The sequence below is a fragment of the Piliocolobus tephrosceles genome, chromosome 13 (genome assembly GCF_002776525.5).
Source record: "Piliocolobus tephrosceles isolate RC106 chromosome 13, ASM277652v3, whole genome shotgun sequence".
Taxonomy (NCBI): domain Eukaryota; kingdom Metazoa; phylum Chordata; class Mammalia; order Primates; family Cercopithecidae; genus Piliocolobus; species Piliocolobus tephrosceles.
This window is the reverse complement of record NC_045446.1, coordinates 19,329,295-19,351,214: the sequence shown is the minus strand read 5'-3', so window position 1 is coordinate 19,351,214 and position 21,920 is coordinate 19,329,295. Positions and strand designations below refer to the sequence as shown.

General features: G+C 50.5%; 1 pseudogene; it reads left to right on the top strand.

Moving 5' to 3' along the window:
* Positions 1–1,467: 1,467 nt before the first annotated feature.
* LOC111544967 lies at positions 1,468–1,945 on the top strand (annotated as a pseudogene).
* Positions 1,946–21,920: the final 19,975 nt, after the last annotated feature.

The window sequence follows — 21,920 nt, the reverse complement described above, 5'->3', positions numbered from 1 at the left end:
GTGATGTCAAACTTACCTTCGCATCAGCATCACTTGGTTGGTGCTGATTTAAACATACATATTCCCAGGCCTTTCCCGAGGCTCGCGGAATCAGAATCTCTGAGGGAAGGGCCCAGGAGCCTGCATTTTAACAAACTCTTCAGGCGATTCTGGTTCAGTCATTCAGGGAACTACACCTTGAGGACCACTGGTAGGTTTCTAACAGGTTATCTGGGAAACCAGGGGGAAGGGGCAGTCAGGAGGAGGAGAAGGCCAGCCCCACTGCCCTTAACATGCACGTCCTGTTATACTTTTTGACTCGGACTTGGAAGCAGATGCTTTTAGATGCAGGTCTCCTTAGAAACAGATGCTATCCCTGTTCTAGAATATAGAATAGAGTAGTTCCCCTTCCTCTAGGTGTGCCTCATTTGCTGTCCACCCACTCATCCATCTATCCACGCACCCACCCACCCATCCATCCACCCACCCTTTCATCTACTCACCCACCCACCCACACGCCCACCCATCCATCCATCTACCCATCCTTTCTGGAGTGCCCACCTGCTTTGTGTCTGGCTCTGGGCTGAGCTTTGGAGACACCAGAACTCTCCATTTAGACAAACAGACACATAAATCATCATAACACAGGGGGATCTGTTCAATGATCAATGTCTCAAATAAGTACTGTAGTGGCACAGGCAGAGATGACACACTCCACTGGCAGGGAGAAGGGATCAGAGAAGGCTTTGGAAGACAGCAACCTGTGAGTGGGCCATGAACGGTGAACAGTTTGCTAGATGGAGAGGGTGAGCATGAGGGTGTGTAGGAGGGAAGGTCAGTTCTGCGAACTAAATCCTTTCACATCCACATTCAGAGCAGGGGCCTATCCCCAGGCCCCATGGAGCCCGTATTCAGAGGCTCATCTGTAGCTGCAACCTCTAAACTTGGCCCCATCTCCTGACATTTCTGAGTGAAAAGGAATCACTCTCTAGTGTGTGTGCTGCAGGCCCGTGGTGGCTGTCACAGTACAGTTATTGCGGAATTAACAGGTGAACAGCCATCCAAGTGGAGAGGCACAGAATACTTCCGGTCCTAGCTCTGTCTCCAACTCACTGTGTAACAGTGGACAGTTTCAGCCTCAGTTTCCCCATCACTAAGATGGGAGATTGGCAGTCAACTCTGCCAGCTTCCTGCTTGGAGTGCAGCCCTGACACCCTGCCTGCAAGACACACATTAGCAACAACCGTTCTCTCTATGCCAAACTCATTTGTCTGAGCATATCAGCAACACACACCTCGCAGTTCAGTGGATTTGATGTGAGCTCCGGCCTCTGACATACCTAGCATGTAATACCTGCAAGCTGAAAAGGAGCATTTGAAGGCAAACTGCATGGCAGGAGGAAGCCTGTAGGTGGCGCTGTGGCTCCGGTTGCCGAGCTGCTCTCGGGCGATCCATTTTCAGAGGATCTGGGAAAACCGGGCAGGGTTGATGGCAGCTCTTTCTTCTCGGTGCCCTCGCAGTGCAGCAGGCCCCGCTTATTTGCAAGAAGTAGCCAGGTTAGCCCACTGGGCCTCCCCACCCCGTGTGCCCCTTCGCATGTTTCAGAGCGCTGTCTTTTCCTCTGGGTCCTTCCATTCAGGCCTGTTGAGAATGGCGTTGGTGGGGCAGGGGCCGGTTCCCCTGTTTCTGGGGAGCCTTCCTGTGCCGGTTGCAGGCAGGGGCCCTCAGTGTGGAGCTCCGGTGAGCCTGTGCCCCGTCGTATTTGGATCACAGCCCCCGTAACCCCCAGCGCCCGCCAGGCACTCCACACCTGCAGTGATTCTCTTGGTATTTTAAAAGCACTCCATCTTCTGCCTGCTGCCTTCTCTCCATTTATCTGGGTCCGGGTTTTCGCCGAGCCATTTAATAAAGAATCCAGGGGGAGAATGATGGGGGCGAGGAGAAGGAAAGTGCTAACATTTATTAAGTGCCCGCTGGGTGCCCAGCATTTCCTCAACAACTAGAGCAGCGGTCGTTCTGCTTTCTTTCAGCTGCATGACGCTTTCCTCCATCCAAAATCGCAGGCCTAACCCAGGTGTGTAAAACAAATACCAGGGAAGCACCTCTGATGGAAGGGGATGGGGCACCTAAGGCCCTGTCCTTCACCATTTCTCATCCTCCCCACTCCTAACAGACACTTTGGTAGGTCCGTGAAACCTGGATCTAAAAGCTCTGAGCTCATTAAATCTATATATAACTATCCAAGGAAATAGTATCCCCATTTTTCTAATATAAAGCTAAAGGCCAAAGAGGGAGAGTGTAGGACCATACAATTTTTGTTTATGTTTTTTTGTTTTTGTTTTTGAGATGGAGTCTCGCTGTTACCCAGGCTATAGTGCAATGGTGTGATCTTGGCTCACTGCAACCTCCACCTCCCTGATTCAAGTGATTCTCCTGCCTCAGCCTCCTGAGAGCTGGGATTATAGGCACGCGCTACCACGCCCAGCTAATTTTTGTATTTTATTTTATTTTTATTTATTTATTTTTTTTTTGAGACGGAGTTTCGTTGTCGCCCAGGCTGGAGTGCAGTGGCCGGATCTCAGCTCACTGCAAGCTCTGCCTCCCGGGTTTATGCCATTCTCCTGCCTCAGCCTCCAGAGTAGCTGGGACTACAGGCGCCCGCCACCTCGCCCGGCTAGTTTTTTGTATTTTTTAGTAGAGACGGGGTTTCACCGTGTTAGCCAGGATAGTCTCGATCTCTCGACCTCATGATCCACCCGTCTCGGCCTCCCAAAGTGCTGGGATTACAGGCTTGAGCCACCGCGCCCGGCCTAATTTTTGTATTTTAATAGAGACGGGGTTTCGCTGTGTTAGCCAGGCTGGTCTCAAGCTCCTGACCCCAGGTGATCCACCCGCTTTGGCCTCCCAAAGTGCTGGGATTATAGGCATAAGCCACTGCATCTGGCCCAGGGACATGATTATTAAAGGGGAGAGAGCCAGACTGGGGAGGCAGGTGTGCTCCATTCCCAAGCCCATGCTTGCGCTGGCTCTGCTGGGAAGACAGTAGGTGCTTTGCTTCCTAAGGAAGGGCAGGAACGGGCGTGGCTCCTCCAGCTGTACAGAGGACCAGGCCAGATACGCATGGCCCTGTTTGGTGCTTGGCTCTCTGGTAAACTGCCTGCCACGGAGGAACTCAGGTAGGACAAGAGAACTGTGGGTGGTGGGAAACACATGGGGAATGGGTTCTGTGCCCCCAGTGAAATGGTCTTTCAGCCCGCCAGGCTCCGACTTGGCTGACTTTAGAAAAAATCGGCCAGCCATGGATTGCTGGAGATTCAGACACAAGCTTTCCAGGCCCTGATGAGTCCTTGTTTTCTTCCAGGACAACTGGGGTTTGAGACTGTAAGCTGTGACCCAGATCTTGGTTCCCATTTTGCACATGAAGAGAAGATTGGCCCTTAAAAAGCAAAATGCCTTAAAAAAAAAAAAAAAAAAAGAATTCACTTTTTTGCTTGTAATCTATTGTTTGCTTATAATCTTATAATGAGCATCTATTTGGATTCAGAAATACCTGGGTCCAAAAGTCATGTCGGTGCTAAGACCTGACTTCCTGCATCTCAGTTGCCTCCTCTGTAAGATGGCATCACAAACATTCCCTGTGCCATCGGGCTGCTGTCACTGGTTCTTGTGTGTGGAAATGTCAATCCCAGGGCCTGAGGTGTGCAAAGTCAATAGTGCTTCTCTCCCTACTTCCACCCCCTGGTTTTTCTCAAAACCCGTTGAATGTACGATGTGTCCTAAATGGAAGTACTTCCACAGGGCACTGAGAGGATGGGTGATCTCTTCTCACTGCAGTCAACTGGCTGAAACGCTCACCTTTTCATTTTAGCATGTGTGACATTCTGATCCCTGGAACTATAAACTCAGACTCTCAGAGAGCTCAGGATGGCAAAATCCAACCTCTTCATTTTTAAGTTGGGGAAATTGGTTTGCACAATGTCATGCAGCAGGTTTGCGGCAGAGCTGGAACCCACACCTGCTGATTCCCAACCTGGTGCTCTGTCTGTCCTCCTGGGTGACAAGGAGCCATGGAGGCCACAGAGAGAAAGGACCATGGGATGCTGTCTTGATCCCTCTGTCCTGTGACTGTGAGGGAGGCTCACTCTGCTCTGTGAGCCCCATCACATGGAGTCATGTGTGGGGGTGAGTGGAGCCTCCCTTATAGAAACAAAACCCCAAGAACTAGGAAGAGCCAGGTCATTATCCAGATTCATAGGGAGAACAAGCTCCTACCAGAGGCATCGAGGGGTGAGGAGGCCCGCCACACTTGGAGTTGAGTCCCATTCCTGCCTCTTGCCAACCATGTGCCCTGGGCAGGGGATTTCTCGAGCTGAGCCTGCTTCCTTACAAACTGAGGAGAGCAAAATTACAAACCTATAGGTTATTGTGAAGATTCAACAAGTTAATATAATACTAAAACTATACTATGTGTCAGGTTGGGTTCTAAACTCTTTATATGTATTTGCTCATTTAATCTTCTTAACAACTCATAGTTTGCTGCTAAGGGAATGGAGGCTCAGGATGGTTAAACAAACCCCAGGGACAAAATTGGAGAGGACAGTGTAGATTTTGAGCCCAGGTAGCCTGGGTCTGGCACAGCACTCTTAACCACTGTGCTCTTTGACCTCAATTTTGGCAGAAGCCAGTGCTTAACACATAGAAGCTCCAAAAATGTCCACCCCTCCCTTGCTGTCTGTAACCTTCCTTCCTCATCCACCTTGTCTGGCCCTCAAGAGTGGGTTCTAGAAGCAGGATTCTGTTATTTCTCAGATACCAAAAGTTGACCCAACTCGATTGCTCTATCTTGAGTTGTTTTACTTCTCTGTTTTGTTTGGTTTTTATTGCTTATTCTTTGATCAAAAGCAAGACTGAATTGCCTACCAAGGCAAATCTGATTCTGTGCTCCTGAGCGCCAAGCTAGCCTCAGCACTCAGCTCAGCTGCTAATGCCAACCAGTGAAGGAGCATGGTTTCTTGGCTTCTAATCGCTCACATGCATGGCTAAAGCCCCAGCCCCAGACCAACTTCCTGGATACAGCTGACCAATTTTGGGGAAAAATACACCTTCTTGTTTGTGGGTTTCTGGCCACACTTGTTCAATTTCCTGGTTACTATAGAGACCTTGTCAACACATCCAAATACTCTTCTTAGCAAAGAAATTTGTCTTCTCCCATCTCTGTATAGCCCCAAAGAACACAGGGTCTCGGGGAGAAGCAGGAAAGGCTTAGCCTCTGGGCCTTCTGAGCCCACCCCAGGCTCTGGTTCCCTTTCAGCTGCTTTCAGACTTTGAGCCTACAAAGGATAAAATGAGGGAATGAACAAGGAGCACTGTTTGAGTGGGACTAAGCTTCAGGGCAAATAAAGGGAAGTGAATCAGAATAACGGAGAATCTGGGCAGGCTATTTAAGCATTCAAATTTCTTTCTTTTTCCAGTGACCTAAGGACAGGCAATCTGCCCTGGGAATCTGGATCCCTTACTCTTAATATTATGACTGGAAGGGCAAGGTCAGGGCTCCCAGTGGACTGGATACTAAGGTTGGGTCTCAGGTCTGCTCCTGACTGCCGAGGCCAGCAGCTACAGTGCATTTATACAAATGGTTAGTGGAGCTCCCAAGCTGCCTGCCATCTTTCCATCTCTGCTTATTGAAAGCTTACCCATGCTTTATGACCCCGCTCCGATGCCACCACCTCCAGAAAGACTTAGAATCGATCTCCTCTTTCGCCCTTGTACCTCTCGTTATAATCTCATCTCTCATCACCTCCTGCCCGACGTCATGGTTGCTTGTATGTCTGCCTTTACTCCAGAGATTCTCATCAAGCTGTAATTATGGGGCAGGCCCAGAGCTAGTCACTGGCGATAAGAAACATCCAATCCCCATCCTTATTTCAGGGGCTCCCATATGCTCAACAGCCTGGCAGAGACTGACAAGTCCACACGTAATTAAAGCAGACGGAGAGGGATGTGCTGAGAACCTGGGGCATCTCTGCCTGCAGATGGGGAAGGCGTGATCCAGGAAGGCTTCCCAGAAGTGATGATGCCTGGCTTACATCTTAAAAGATGAGTTTCACAGAACAGCATAGGGGACAGGAGAGAGGGGACAATTCACAAAGGCGGAACAGCATGTGCAAAGCCAGGGAAGTGTGAGGTCTTCAGGGAAGGAGCCCCAAGGAGCCCAGATGGCCAGTGTCAGGGGCATCCTGAGGCGGAGGGGCAGGAGGTGGGATTGGGTAGGCAGGGACTGTCAGACAGCAGAGGACCTACTATGCACTGCTTAGCAGCTTGGGCTTTATCATGCCAGCCGTGGGGAGCCATGGAAAAGTTTTCAGGAGGCAAGAGACCTGACAGGGTTTGTCTTTTATAAAAGACAACTGGGGCTGCTGAGTGAAGGATGGGTGGTTGAGAGGCAAAAGGTGAAGCAGGGAGACCAGCTAGTAGATGGTGGCCTTCATCCAGGTGAGGGACCACGGTGTGGACCGAGTGATAGCAGTGGAGGTAGAAGTAGGAGGATTTGAAATCTGTTTAGGAGGCAGAATTGGCAGGACCTCTTTGTTGATCGGATGGGAGAGAGAGAAGGTGAGTCAGAGGTGACTCTCAGAATTGCAGCATCATTGGCCAGGGTGGATGATCAGATCTGAGGAGGAAAGTGGCACTTTTGGCTTAGGAAATGCTGATCTAAGGAGCCTGAGGGATACCTCAAGGTGCATCTAGATGCTCTTCCCTCCTCTTTCCCCTGCTCCCTAGGCCAGCCCTTGCTGTGACTTTTCCTCCAACCTGTTGTCTAGGCCCACACTAAGGTGGTAGCTTGGAGTTAGATCACCAGATTTGGAAAAAGTCACCAGACAAATGTACTCCTACTGCAGATATTTGAGTTGGACTCCGTGTGCTCTGCCTCCCTGGGGTTTTCAAACTTCCAGGAGAAATCCAGGAGAAAAAGGATACAAACAGTGGAATTCCAGGTTTGTTAGGAGAGAGATTTAGCAAGTCCTTCTCTAGGGCCTGGAAACACACTTGCTCAGGCTGCTGAGCCTGCTCCTCTCGGGTCATGGTCCTGTGTGCCCTGGTCCAGCCCTGCAGCCTTCAGTCACGCACCCAGCCTGCACCACCAGCCACAAGGCCCCAAGTACATCCTTTGTTTTTCCTGGGCCTACTTCTTTATCAAATAACAGAATTGTGCTCCTTCTCTTCCTACCCCAACTCCCTTATCTTCTCTTCTTCCTCAGTGATAAGGAATAAGGACTTCAGAATCAGGTAGATCTGGGTGTAAATTTCAGTCCTACCACTTTCTACCTGTGTAAGTTACTTCACTAGTACCTTAGTCTCCTCATCTGTAAAGTGGGGACAGTAACGGAACCTACTTCATATTCATTCATATTCAATGAGGCAATGTATGGAAGGCTGTCAGCTCAGTGCCTGGCACCCAGGAAATGCTCAAAAGCCTCCAAGGTCATGGCCATCACGGGCATCAAGGTTCCCTCCCTTCCTCTCCCCTCCCATCCCTCTCTGATATTCTTTGCAAATACTCCCATCACAAGGCTTTCTCTGCCCTGGGCTGCCAGCTGTCCAGTCTGGAGGCAGAGGACTGAACTGAATGACCCCTCAAGGTCTTTTTGGTTGGAGAGTCTTGAGTTTTGGGAGCATTCTCCCTGAACTTTCTTCATCTGGGTTCTCGTGGTGAAGTGGGCCCTGGCCTCTGTGGGTCTCTGTCTCTATTTAGTTTTTCCAAGTCACCTGGAGGCTTCTTCCCTCCACTCCCTACTCTCAGCATCCCCTCCTGGGTCCAGACAGGTTCAGGCATGCACACTGTCCATCAGCCGTCATGGCCCACCTGCCGGCTCCCCAGTGACTGGGTCTCTGATTGGCTTCCTTCTGCATTTCCCAAGGATGTTCTAAGGAGCTTCACGTGCTTCCCCCTGCCTGCCCGTGTGCAGCGTTTCTGAAGCCGGCTTCAGAGCAGAGGGAGATTGCTTTGGCAGAATGAGGTTTTTTTGTTTTTTTTTAGATGGAGTCTCACTCTGTCACCCAGGCTGGAGTGCAGTGGCGTGATCTCAGCTCACTGCAACCTCTACCTCCTGGGCTCAAGTGATCCTCCTGCCTCAGCCTCCTCAGTAACTGAGATTACAGGCACATGCCACCAGGCCAAGCTAATTTTTTGTATTTTTAGTAGAGATAGCATTTCGCCATGTTGGCCAGGCTGGTCTTGAACTCCTGACCTCAAGTGATCCAGCCACCTCGGCTTCCCAAAGTGCTGGGATTACAGGCATGAACCACTGTGTCTGGCCAGAATGAATTTTCACATTCTCTGTGCCTCCTTCATGCCTGGCAGTTCCTGGTGCCCAGAGAGCTTGCCTTTGTGTGATTTCTCTGCTAATCGCCTTGGTCCATGTCCCTGGGTATTAGGGTTCTCCAGAGAAACAGAACCAGTGGAATGTGTGTATAGAGAGAAAGATTCATTTTAAGGAATTGGCTCACACAATGATGGAGGCTGACGAGTTCAGAATCTGCGGGATGGGCTGGCAGAACCAATGGGGCAGTTCAAGCTCAAAGGCTGTCTGTGGCTGAATTCCCTCCTGCTCAGGGTAGGTCAGTCTTTTGTTCTATCGAGGCCGTCAGCTGATGAGATGAAGCCCACCCATGCTACAGAGGGCAGTGGTTTTACTCAAAGCTCACTGATTTCAGTGTTAATCTCAACCCCAAATCACCCTCACAGAAACAGCTAGAATGATGTTTAACTCTGGATCTGGGAACCGTGCGTGGCTCAGCCCAGTTGACACATAAAGTGAACCATCCCACCCTGTTATTGGCAAACATACTAGACACATATCCCAGGCCTTGGAGAGGCTGCCACTCATCTTGGATTCCAGACCACATAGTAGTAAGATTTTGTTCCCACTTCCCCAGAAGATCATGATGGGAAGCCACCAGCCACTAGGTGTAAACTCTGCCTCGGCCAGTCAAGGCCTCTTAGCCTGCCGCAGTGCAGGACCTGGCCCAGGCCTGGGACTGAAGGCTGCATGTTGGTTACTGAGTGTGTAATGGAGGTTTCAGGGAGGGGATGAGGGATGTTGCTGCCCCCATGGCCTCACAGACAGTAATTTTCTTTCTTTCTTCTTTTTTTTTTTTCTTTTGAGGTGGAGTTTCGCTCTTGTTGCCCAGGCTGGAGTGCAATGGCACGATCTCAGCTCACTGCAACCTCCCCCTCCTGGGTTCAAGCAATTCCCCTGCCTCAGCATCCCGAGTAGCTGGGATTACAAACATGCACCACCAAGCCTGGCTAAATTTTGCATTTTTAGTAGAGACGGGGTTTCTCCATATTGGTCAGGCTGGTCTCAAACTCCCAACCTCAGGTGATCCATTGGCCTCGGCCTCCCAAAGTGCTGAGATTATAGGCGTGAGTCACCATGCCTGGCCAGACAGTAGTTTTCAAACCTGGCTGCATACCAGAATCACTTTAAGGTGTAGATTCCCAGACCTCACTATCAGGGGAAATTCAGAGGCACTAGTCAAATCTAGAAAGATCAGGGCATCTAAATTATTAGGAAGTAATTAATGTATCACCATAGAAAACTCAGAATGAGAGTGGAGCTGTGAGTGTCTCCTGGGGCCAGGCATTCCTGCCTCTTTCAGAGGTGAGGCACGTGGTCCCACCCATCATTTCACGCTGAGTCGCCTGTTGACCCGTCTCGCTTGAATGACTCCCGGGATGGAGGCCTGGTTCCCTCCAAGGCAGCCCCTTGTGTTGGAAGAAGGGCGATGGTGTGAAGCCTGTCTAGCTGTACCCTCCAGCTGCGGGTCCTTACTCCAGCTCTCAGAACCAGAAGGAATTTGTCTAATTGCTCATCCACTGGAGAGCCCTCGAGGTATTGATGACAGTTTTCATTTCCTGCTGTGTCTTCTCTAGGATAAAAAATCCCGAGCCCTCTTACCAAGCCGTGTCTCTCAGCATGAGGCCCCAGCAGTGGACTCTGCTCAGGCTTTTGTTCAGCCCCAACAAGGCCTACCAAAGCAATCACCTCCTTCCTTCCAAACACTCCACCCCCATTCATGTGGCCAAAGCCACGTGGCTGCTTGTGTTAGCTCCATCACACTGTGGATAGAACCCTCCAGGCCTGAGCCCCCAGCCGGCATCCTTATCCTCCTCCTCTCTTTTGCCTTAACTGTTCCACCTGGAAGAGGTGCTTCTTCAAGGTCCTGGGCATTCCAGAGTGTTCTCCTCCACTTAAAAAGCACAAGGATGGAGGTCAGGAGATCGAGACCATCCTGGCTAACACAGTGAAACCCTATCTCTACTAAAAATACAAAAAATTAGCTGGGCGTGGTGGCGGGCGCCTGTAGTCCCAGCTACTCCGGAGGCTGAGGCAGGAGAATGGCGTGAACCCGGGAGAAGGAGTTTGCAGTGAGCCGAGATTGCACCACTGCACTCCAGCCTGGGCAACAGAGTGACTCCGTCTCAAAAAAAAAAACCACCACCAACAACAACACAAGGATGGTCTCCAGGCACCTGAGTAAACAGAGTCTGCTGCCCTTTAGGATCTGCCACCTCTGAGGCCGAGCTGACCCAGATTCTGGAACCCTTCACAGGAGGAGCCACCACAGTGGAGAAGGAAGCTCACGGCCTCTGGGCAGGGTAGGCTTAGGTTCAAATCCCAGCTCTCCCTATAGGACTTGGGGCAACTGATCCTCTCTTTCTTAATCTGTAAATGCTACCTACCTACTACGGCTGTGCTGAGACTTCTGAATAAAGTGTCAAAGCACCTAGCCCAGGGCCAGCACATAGTAAGCACACCTGAGTCTAAGTTCTCATCTCCTCTTGAGGGACTTAGATCTTTTATCCCTTTTTCTTTCCCTTCAAATCCTCCAATTTTAGCCCCTAATGTGGAAGAGCTGTATTGACTCAACACACTAATACACCAGTACACCAAGGTACTAGTCAAATCTTGTGGCTTTGGGCTGAGAATGCCCCTGTGTGGGTTGTGTGACCTGGGGCAAGCCTCTTCCTTTCCTCTGATTGTGGTTCTTTCATCTCTGATTTGAGATGTGCAGGCTAGGAAGTCACATTTATTTGTTTATTTATTTATGGATATGGGATCTCGCTCTGTCACCCAGGCTGGAGGGCAGTGGCACAATCATGGTTCACTGCAGCCTTGACCTCCTGGGCTCAGGCGATCTTCTTACCTGAGCCTCCGGAGTAGCTGGGTCCAAAGGCATGCACCACCACACCCAGCTAATTTTTTCATTTTTGTAGAGATAGGGTCTCACTATGTTGCCCAGGCTGGTCTCAAACTCCTGGGAGCAAGCAGTTCTCCCACCCAGGCCTCCCAGTGTTGAGATTACAGGCATGAGTCACCACGCCCAGCCCAGGAAGTCACTTTAAAGCCCCTTCTAGCTCCGCCTGTCGAGTCTCCCCAGAAGCCTCCTCGTCTTTTGGGACCCTTGGCCCTGGGAGGGAGGTGGCGCAGATGTGAAAATCACCTAATGAGCGCCCACAGAGAAGGCTGGACCATTCCTCCTCACCACTCTGCCACATTTTTGTGTGTGTGTGTTTTTTGTTTTTGCTTTTTTTTTGAGACAGAGTCTCACTCTGTCGCCCAGGCTGGCGTGCAGTGGCGCGATCTCGGCTCACTGCAAGCTCCACCTTCTGGGTTCACACCATTCTCCTGCCTCAGCCTCCCCGAGTGGCTGGGACTACAGGCGTGTGCCAACATGCCTGAGTAATTCTTTTTTTGTATTTTTAGTAGAGACAGAGTCTCACTGTGTTAGCCAGGATGGTCTTGATCTCCTGACCTCGTGATCCACCGGCCTCAGCCTCCCAAAGTGCTAGGATTACAGGGGTGAGCCACCGCACCCGGCCCACTCAGCCTGATTTTCAAGCACCTGATCATCTCATTCATTCCTCAGACACCCACATGTCCCCACTTGTTGGCAGGCACAATGACGGCACAGATGAGAAATGAAGGGTCTTTCACCTCAAGATACTGACAAGCCAGCAGGGCAGACAGAGAAGCAAACAAATAGCTAAGCCAGGGTGACAGGAGCTATCCTAGATGCAGCAGACATGGAAAGACAGGGAGCACAGAGGAGGCAACACGTGATTCTGCCAGGGACGAGGGATGGCGGCGGTTCAGGGAAGCTAGTGAGAAGCGAATGTTGGCATTCAGGCTTGAAGGATGGGTGGGAGTCTACCTGCAGGGAAAGGGAGAAGGGGCATTGCAGACCAAGGACACAGTGTGGGCATTGGCTCAGGGATTGGCAAGTCCTATTCCACTCTTGGAATGACCTAAGAGTTCAGCAAAGTTTGAGGAAGTTGGCTGGGAGATGAGAGTGGAGGCATGGAGGCCAGCTGACTGTCTACTGTGGAGATCCAGACTGGAGGCCATGGGAACATGAACTAGGACAGGGCATTTGTCCTTAATAGGCAATCTGGGGACACAAAGACCAGCCAGATCTGGATCCTCCTCTCCAGGGACTGACCATCCATCCAACCATTCACTCATCAATAGATGTCGATTCAGCACCTATGCTGTGCCATATGCTGTGATGGCAGTGAGCCTTCTCCAGGAGGAAGAAATGACCCGTCCTCCTGTGCATTCATTTCCCAGGGCGGCTACAAGAAAGTACCATGATCTGAGTGGCTTAAAACAGCAAAAATGCATCTGCACATAGGTCTGGAGGCTGGAAGTCTGAAATTGAGGTGTCAGTAGGGCTATGCTCCCTCTGAGACTCCAAGGAGAATCCATCCTTGCCCCTGCCTACCTTCTGCTGGTGGCCATTCATCTTGGTGTTCCTTGGCTTGCAGACACATTAATCCAGTCTTGGCCTCTGTCATCACGAGACCTTCTTCCTGTGTGTCTGTCTCTGTATCGCTTCTCCTCCTTGTCATAAGTATACTAGTCACATAGGATTAGGGCCCATCCTAATTGCATAGGACCTCATCTTAACTAATTATGTCTGAAAAGACCAAATTTCCAAATAAGTTCACATTCACAGGTGCTGGGCGGTTGGGTCTTCAACATCTCCTTCTTGGGGGGTGGGGGAGGTGGAGACACAGTTCAACATACAATGCCAAGTAACCACAATGCACTGTGGCGACTACCTTAGAGGAACTGGGGACAGGCTGTGAGCATTCAGAATAAAGAGTTCTTGCCAAGCAGAGGAATCCTCAGCAGCTTCCTGGAGGAGGTGGGCTTTCAACCATACATTGACAGGATTTAGCTATGGAAAAGGAAGGGCATCCTAGGCAGAGGGTAGCACAGGAGTACAAGCATGTAGGAGGGAATTGCAGGGCAGTAATTATGTCACTTGTTATAAGCAATACTCAGAAAGCCCTCTCCTCTCGCCCTTCTGCCTGCCTGCCCCCAAAATCTTATACATGCCGAGCTCACTCCAGCCCATCCAATCTTGCGCTTGCATTTGGTGGGGTTTGGAAGAAAACTGCTGCCCGGAGTCATCATGACATTCCTATTCATGTCCAAACCTGGATTTGTTTTTCTTGAGCTGCAGTGAAGAAAAAAAATAATAAACTCTGTATTTATCAAGCAGTAAACCAGTAGGAAATTATAACCTTTTAAAATAAATATGTATCTAATTATAGGAAAGCACCGTTTACTTTTGCAGTACTGTCAGGATTTCCCTGGCCAGCCGAGTCTACAGATAATGTTCCAACTGCCTCCAACCCCCAAATCTCACTGGGCATTAACCTCAAAAATACCACTTCTGCCGGTCTCTCAGCAGACAGTGATTTAGGCTGTGCTGAGATGCCCTGAGCAGGCTGGAGAGGAATCTGATTCCCTGGACTTTCCTTTTAGAGCCAGAGGCCCAGCCCCTTCATTGGCTCCTAACCACAAAGCCACAACCCACACCCACAAGAATGTCTGTTCTGTCCAGCACACATCTCTGTGGTTGGCAGCTTTCTCTTTGCAGAAGAGTCAGAAGTCCCAGAGGGAGCAGAACTGAGCCATCTTGGGGAAGGAGCTAACACTGAGGGCTCGTCTCGTGCCAGGCATGGTGTGAGGCCCATCCTTCACTTCTGTATTCCTGTCATCTGTAAATCCACAGACAGCGATCGAGCCCTGAATGTTGCGTCCACACACACACCATGAAGAGCAAGTAAGGAACAGGAGTAAAGTGTGTAAAGTGCTCATGGGAGCCCAGGCACCTATTAGGTGCTTACAGGAGGCAGCTGTTGTTATTCATGGCCGGCACCCCATTACTCTCCACCAGGCACTTCCTATGATGAGTTCATTCTTTCAGCATCTATTCATTAAGCACCTGTGATGCAGCAGGTACTGCTATTCACCTGGTTCCCTCCCTCCGTTCTTCCCTCCCTCCTTTGCACTGGGGCCTGCCCTGTCTGCCCTCTTTAATGCCTAGCCCCCTCCTACTGCACTCCTGGCTCACCCAGCCCTGTTTACCCAGCTCTGCTTTCCCCCTCGTACTTATCACCTCTGATACTCTAGATGGTTTATGTTTGTCTGTTATTCTTGTCTGTTCCCCACAACTACAAGGGAAGCTCTAGGAAGGGGGGTCTTGGTAAGCTCACTGCTATGGTGGCAGCACGTAGGTCAAGTCTGGACACGTAGCAAGTGTTCAATTAGTATTTGTTGAATTGAGTTGAACTTTGATCACTGTCTTTGGAGATGGACAAATCCAGGTGAAATGCCCACTCCTTGATAGTGGTGTGACTTTGGACCTGTGACATGGCCTCATTGAGTCTCAGTGTCCACTTCTATAAAGTCGAGAATCCGTGGCGATCTGAGCAGGTAGGATGCTTGCACAGCGCAGAGCAGTGCCCGGTGCAGAGATGCTTCTTGGGAGCTGGTAGGCAGCTTCTGAGGGTCAGGCGTGCAGTGGGAATTCCATGGTTCATGGAGGTCTCAAGTGTTAGCAGGTCTGGGTTTGAATTCTGGTTCCCATCACTTCCCAGCTTTGTCACCGTAATCAAATCGTGTAACCTTTCTAAGCCTCAGTTTCCTGTTTGTAAAATGGGAATCAAACAGCACCCCTACCTCAGAGAGTCATTGTGTCATAGTATGAGGTTGTGTCCATAAAGCAAGCTTGCAAGTAGTAGGCATCCAGGGAGTACAATCTCCCCTTTCCCTTGTCCCAGCTAGGGGCTGTAAGAAGCTTGGCAGCAGAAACCTGCAAATACCCAGGGCTGCTGGGGGCATCGGCCCCTATTCTTCGTGGCCATCCATCCCTCCTCCCATAATTACCCAACCTGGGCCTGCCAGATGTGCTCCCGAGAGGGTTCCACCTCCCCAACGCCAGCCCCACAGCTCCCTCCCCAAGCCCCAGCTCCCCGAGCCAGCATCTCTCACTGTCTTTGGCACTAATGGGCCCTGCACGCCTCCGAAAGACGGTGATGGCTCCCCCCAGAGCCCACAGCAAGTGCCAGAGGAAGAGGGATCTCCTGGGCAATGGAAGGGCTCCCCCACGATTTGGGGGCATGAGCAGCTGCCTTCCAGAGGGGTCACCTCTGAGCAGAGAAGGATGAGGAGGGGCTGCCACTTGGCTCTGGCTGACTGTGAAGCTGACAGTCAATGACAGGGTGAGCTTGGGCTGAGTAGGAGCCTGAAGTGGGAGGTAGCCATGGCAACCTTCCCTGACACTCTGTAACAGGAGATGCCCCAGTACCTCACGTGTCTACATGAGGCCCGGAGAGGGCCAGTGGGTCCAAGATCAGTCACTGCCCAGCCTTGCATACTGAATGGGGCTGTCACTTTTGAGGACTGTCCTGCGCCTACCACCACAGAGCTGGTGTGAAGTGGTGGGAGTGGGGGAACTCCGAGCCCTCCAGAGCCTGTAGACACCTGATGCCTGCACACCAGGCCCCTTAGCAGACACAGGAGAGAGGGGAGGTGACGCCTCTGTGCACCAGCACCCAGTGTGAAGAGTTGGAAACGTATTTATCATCCTAAAGGTGGGGCTTTCACCTAATGCCGAGATACACCAGTTACCACATGGGTCTGTGTCTGGCTTCCCTATCCCAGCCACTTGGGGGGCGCTGATTTGAAAGGGCCTTAAATAGCTGTAGTCTGCAGACAGATGCGTCCCTGAGTTCTGGGGCCCTCGGGCTGGACAGGTGCGGGAAGCCACAGAGTCCAGCACAGGGGATGCACACGGGACAGAAGATGCACGTGTATCTAGCACTCGACGTTGGCTGGGGCAACACTGAGCAGCCCGGGCTGGATGCCGGGCACCAGGTTGCTCCTTGAGGCTGCAGTGGGTTGATGTGTATTGAGCCTTTTGCCCACAGTATCTCATCCAAGTCCCAGAACTGCACGTGAGGAAGTTGCTGTCAGGAACCCCATCCTCCAACCAGTGAACTGAGGCTTAGTGAGCTCAGGTCACTTTCCAAGGGCACCCCCAAGTGGCAGAGCATTTTTAAAGCCAGCTCAGTCTGCCTCCAGTGCCCATTTTGTAGAGGAAGAACTCAAAGCCAAAGGAAGCCAAGGCTACCCAGCTGTAAATACCAGAGCTGGCAAGCTCTGAGGCTGGGTCCTTAACTGGGGGTTGGTGGGTAGGGGGAGGCGTGTCTGTGAACTTGGGTGGGAACAAAATACAACTTTATGTTCACTCACCTCTAACTAAAATGTAGCATTTCCTTCAAGTGCAAATGTAAGCAACATACCACAGTTCTGTTAACAGCACCTGTGACTTCATTGCCACTGGAAACCACAGGTATTTTCACATCACACTGCAATTGTGACAAAGATCTTGAACTATCATTTGTGCTCATCACTACTCTGAAATTACAGTAGTTAGTAGACCTGATGTTAGATCTTATAATGTAACGCATTAATAAAGAATTTAATGCACATATATTGCTATATCACACTTTTATGTATTTATTTTTTTTGAGATGGAGTTTCATTCTTATCACCCAGGCTGGAATGCAATGGCACGATCTTGGCTCACTGCAACCTCCACCTTTTGGGTTCAAGCAATTCTCCTGCCTCAGCTATCTGAGTAGCTAGGACTACAGGTGTGCACCACCACGCCAGGCTAATTTTTGTATTTTTAGTGGAGATGGGGTTTCACCATGTTGGCCAGGCTGGTCTTGAATTCCTGACCTCAGGTGATCTGCCTGCCTCAGTCTTCTAAAGCACTGGGATTACAGGCATGAGCCACCATGCCCAGCCTCCAATTTTAAATTTTTTAATTATTTTTGGAAACATATATAATTGACTTGCTTTGTAATCATGCATACTTTACGCATTTAAAAACATTGTTTTGAGAAAGGATCCACAATCTCTAGCAGCCGGTCGCACGGGTCATGGCATAGAAAATGTTAGGAGACCCAGCTCTCAAGCTGGTGCTTCTAACCACTAGGCTCACCTCCCTCGCAGATACTGAGCCTCTATGCCATCAGTTTGCTTCCAGAGCCATGCAGAACAATAAGCTTGGACTAGCGGCCTCTGGAGGCTTGGCACATTTGAGTGGGGTGTACCCCTCTTCCTCTTTTCCCTATCTGACCCTCACCCACGCTTTCCAGTCCCTTGGCCACATCAGAGTTAAAATGCCAAATTCTCTGTAAAGCCCAATCTTCCAATTTACAACCAAGTCAGGTTTGTGCCGATTTTCAGGCACCAATTATGGGCCAGCTCTCTTGGACCAATTAAAATGTGCAGGTGCAATAATGTCGACATCAACAGTCTGGGGTTATCTCAGCAGATATTTTTCATGAAATATTTATGAGAGACTGGGAATTTTAACCATTTGATGGCATGCTTCCCCATTCTGCCAGGGCTTCTTGCAAATGGAGGAAGAGCTCGCAAAGAGTAAGGGCAGAGAGGTACCCACAATCTTGCAGGAGGAGGGAGAATGCAGGTGAGGGCTGAGAAAGCCCAGGAGTGGGTTTAGGGGAGTGGGGACAGGACTTCTTTGAAGGTATTAGGGGGAAAAAGGATCTGTAGAATTAGATTAATCAGGGGGCTGGTGTTCTGGAAAGAGCCCATGTGGGTTTTGGGAGACTCAGGTTTTTGTTGGGACTCTGCTATGCACTTGCTGGGTGATCTCAGTGTCCTCATGTGCAAAAGGGCAGAAATGCCCATCTGCTTTGTGCCACCTCCCAGGGTTGTGGTGGGAATTAAATGGCAGCGTGAAGAGGAGAGGGCTTTGGAAGGGGTTTGGCATTGCCCACAGGGAAGGTTCTCTGCAAAGGGACTGTGCCTCCAGAAGGGTGGATATTAATGATGCCCCCAGTTTCTCATCCCTCTGTGTGTCCTTGCCCTTCAGTAGTTCCTCCCAGATCATTGACTGTGGCTTGGCCCTATGATTTGCTTTGGCCAATGGAATAGTCACCAACTGGGTTCAAGCAGAGCTTGCAAAAACACCAGTGTATTTTCATGTTCGTTTTGCTCTTCTGCCTTTGTCATATGAATGTGTTCAGCCTAACTTGCTGGAAGGCTTCAGAAGACCTGTGAGTAAGAGCCAAGATTTCCCAGACCAGACTACAGCCAAGATCAGCACAGCTATCTACCCAACCTCCACCTCACCACAGAGAATGGAAGAATCACTCAGCCATCCTGTAGACTGTGAGCAACAATGAATGATTATTGTTTCTAGGCACTGAGTTTTGTGATGGTTTGTTACGCAGCAACAGCTGACTGCTACAGAGATGTTGCCCACCCTCACAGCCCCATGGATCTGTGTGCTCTCACTGAAAAGCAAAAGCAACCTCTGTTTTCCTCTTCTCTGTGGCCACCAGGGCTGCTGCCCAAACAGAGAGGCAATTTGCTTAGTGGCGGAGGTTGTGACCTCCAGAGTCAGACAGTCCTGGAATCCTATCCCAGCTGTGTGACCTGCAGTTAGCTACTTAACCACTCTGTGCCTCAGTGTCCCCATCTAAAAAAGGCACAGTTTCTACCCCATTGGATTGTGGTAAGGATTAGAAAAGACATTGGATGTAAAGTGCATGACACCAAAGTGCTCCAAATGACTTTTTTTGTTGTTTATTTGTAGTGGTTGTTCAAATTTTCCCCCCAAAAGCCTCTGCTTATCTTCCTCAGCAAAATTCAGATTGCCTGAATTTTTTGCCAGGATATCTTCCCAGTGGAGGGAGACAAACTAGAATTGGTAGCCACATGCCTTTGGTGCAGATTTCACAAACACTGTGATTTTTGGCAAGCAGAGTCTGCCAGTTGCATAGGAACAAGCCTCCCTGATAACATCCCAGTTTAACCATCTCCAAAGCACTTTCATATCCATGCTCAGATTTGAAAGCCTCACAAGAATCCTGGGAGGTGGGCAGGGCAGGAACTGGCAGCCCCATTTTATAGATGAAGACACTGAGGCTTAGAGAGTTCCCCTGACTTACAGAAGGTAAAATGTGGCCCAGATTATCTGGTCACAGAGGAGAGCTGCCCCTGTCCTGGGTCACTCAGCCTCTCCCACAGGGACAGGTCTCAGCTGTGGAGATGCTGGAAAGAGCTCTGGAATCCCTGATGAGGGGCTACACCCTAGAGTCCTAAATGTCCCTTTGTAGAATATGATTTTATTCCCTGAGCGGGAGGTGTCTCTTCTCCCTGAGCCAGTAGAGTAGTTTGGGAGTTATACTGGGATATCTCTTTAGTATTTAGCAAAATCAGGATTTTAAATTTAATTGTGATTAGGCAGGGTCCCTTCACACTGTCTGTCACCCCCGACAGAGTTAAAACATCAATAACAATGCTGGTCCCAGTGGAGATCCTTGTCCCCAGCGTCGTGACGCCCAGGGAGCCTGATTATGGATGTAGCCAGCTGTCTCCCCGACTCTCTCCTTCAGGCTTAGCCTCACCCGCCAGCTCACTGGGTGCAAACAGGAGGTGGAGGGGTTCTTGCTGTGTGTTACGTATTTATTCATGGGTTTACTCAGTTGCTTCTCTACAAAACCAAACATTGCCCCCTTTTCACCTCTTCTTCCCAAAAGTTACTTTCAGAGTTTGCCAAGAAGGCTGGAAAGTTGTTATGGCTTCCGGAAGGCCCAAAACACAACCGAAAACCAAAAACCAAAAACAGTGGAGCAGCAACATTAAATAGCATTGTGGGAAAGAACTGCCCTGTAAAACAGCTTTTGTGTTGGCCAGCTCCCTTCCATGGTGGGTAGACTATTAAATGGGTGTAGCCAGAAGGAAAGGGCCATTTTGCCGTCTGCTCTATTCCCTTACTATTCTATCATAAGCATTTTCCTTGTTGCAGCACATTAAATTATGGTGTACACACCAGTAGAATTTTAGACAGTCATGAAAAAAATGATTATTATAAAGACCAGATTGTTTCTTGGAATGCACCTTCCTGATGAGGCAGCACCCTTTCTCATTCTGTGCTTTTGTAAAAATTGCGAACTGTCTTCCAGACCTCAGATGTCCCCCGGAGCTCCCTGTCTGAGGGCAGAGCAAGGTACAAACCATCTCAAACCAAGCTGAGCCCTGTGGTCTGCAGTGTGCCAGCCACAGGCATAGTGTGCACCCTGCCCAGACCCCTGGCAAGCCCCTATGCCCAGTCACCCCCCCAACACACACTCATTTTTGGGTTGGTGCTGCTTCTAGTTTTTCTCTCTGATCTGTTACTCTCCTAGAACATAAGGGGCTGGGAGGCAGGAATCTCAGTTTCTCAGACTCTCCTATTATCCTTCTATAATATTTGCATTAATGGAGACAATGATGGTGGTGTTGATGGTAGGAGGAAGCTCAGTGTCTGCTAACGCACTTTGGGACTCACAGACTGGAGTTAGGGTCCCAGGACCCTTCCTGACCATCTTGCTTTGGCACTTTTGACCTTGACTTACACGAGCATCGTCTCTGATCCTCATTACTGCTTTGAGATGGTGAAATGATCATCATCCCCATCCATTTTTGAAGTTGAAGAAACTGAGGCACAGTTTAAGTAGCTGCTTCCAATGTGATAGAGTGAATGAGGGTTCGACAAACCTGGCTTCAAAGCCTGCCTCCACCCCCTACTGTCTGATGCTGGCAAGTTTTGCAACCTCTCTGTGCCTCCCTGTCCTCACAGAACCCAGCCCCTGCGCAGGCTTAATAAATTCTAACCACTCATCCCTTCCCACACGCTGTGAGCAAATAAGTGCTTGGGAGCTGTTGGGCTCTGGGTGGAAAGTAGCTCTGCCTGAGTCATATGGGAGCAACTGGTATTGCGTGGGCACACCACCAGTGGCTGGCAGGGTGGCCTCTAACCTCCACCACCCCCGCCTTGGCCTCTGGTTCCTCTCTCTCCAATCTCGTCCCACCATCGCAGTGAAGAACAACCTTCCTGCCTCATGCCCTCCTCTGTGTCCTCCCAGCCACAGCAGCCCCCAACCCACATTCTCACCCCCCTCCAAACAGGCTGTCCACGGGGGGTCTGCCCTCAGCCCTGCATTGCTGAGAGAGCCACACTGGTGGTGGGGGACCACTGAGGGCTCCTGGACGGGATGCTCTCCAGATGACGGGGGTCTGGAGAGGGGTGGGGGTAGCATGATGATGAGGAAGGAACGGGTTGAGGGGGCTGAGGAGACAGAACCCACAGGGCAGGAATGAAGGGGGAAGCAGGGGCCTAGGACGACCCCCACAGCTTGATCTTGAGCCCACGGAGGAGCAGGTTTGGGTGGAGAGGTTGAGTTTTATCTCTGATACATCACAGGGAGGCGCGGGGAGAGCGGGAGCAGGGATCTAATCAACAGGTGCCCAGGAGAGAGGCCTGCAGTAAAGACTGCCTGAGCCTCTCCTGCCCAGTGATAGCCTCGGAGCTGGGGAGTGGGGGGATGGGATGGGGGTTGGAGGAGGAGAGGGGAGTGTGCTCTTGGCCGTATTCTGTCCTCCCCTTTAGCCTCTCAGGGCACTTCTGCCCCCTCGGGTAGGTCCAGGTGGGGCAGCAGGATGCTAAATCACCATCCAGTCCAGAAGTCAGCCCCTTACCTTGTGACCTCCTTT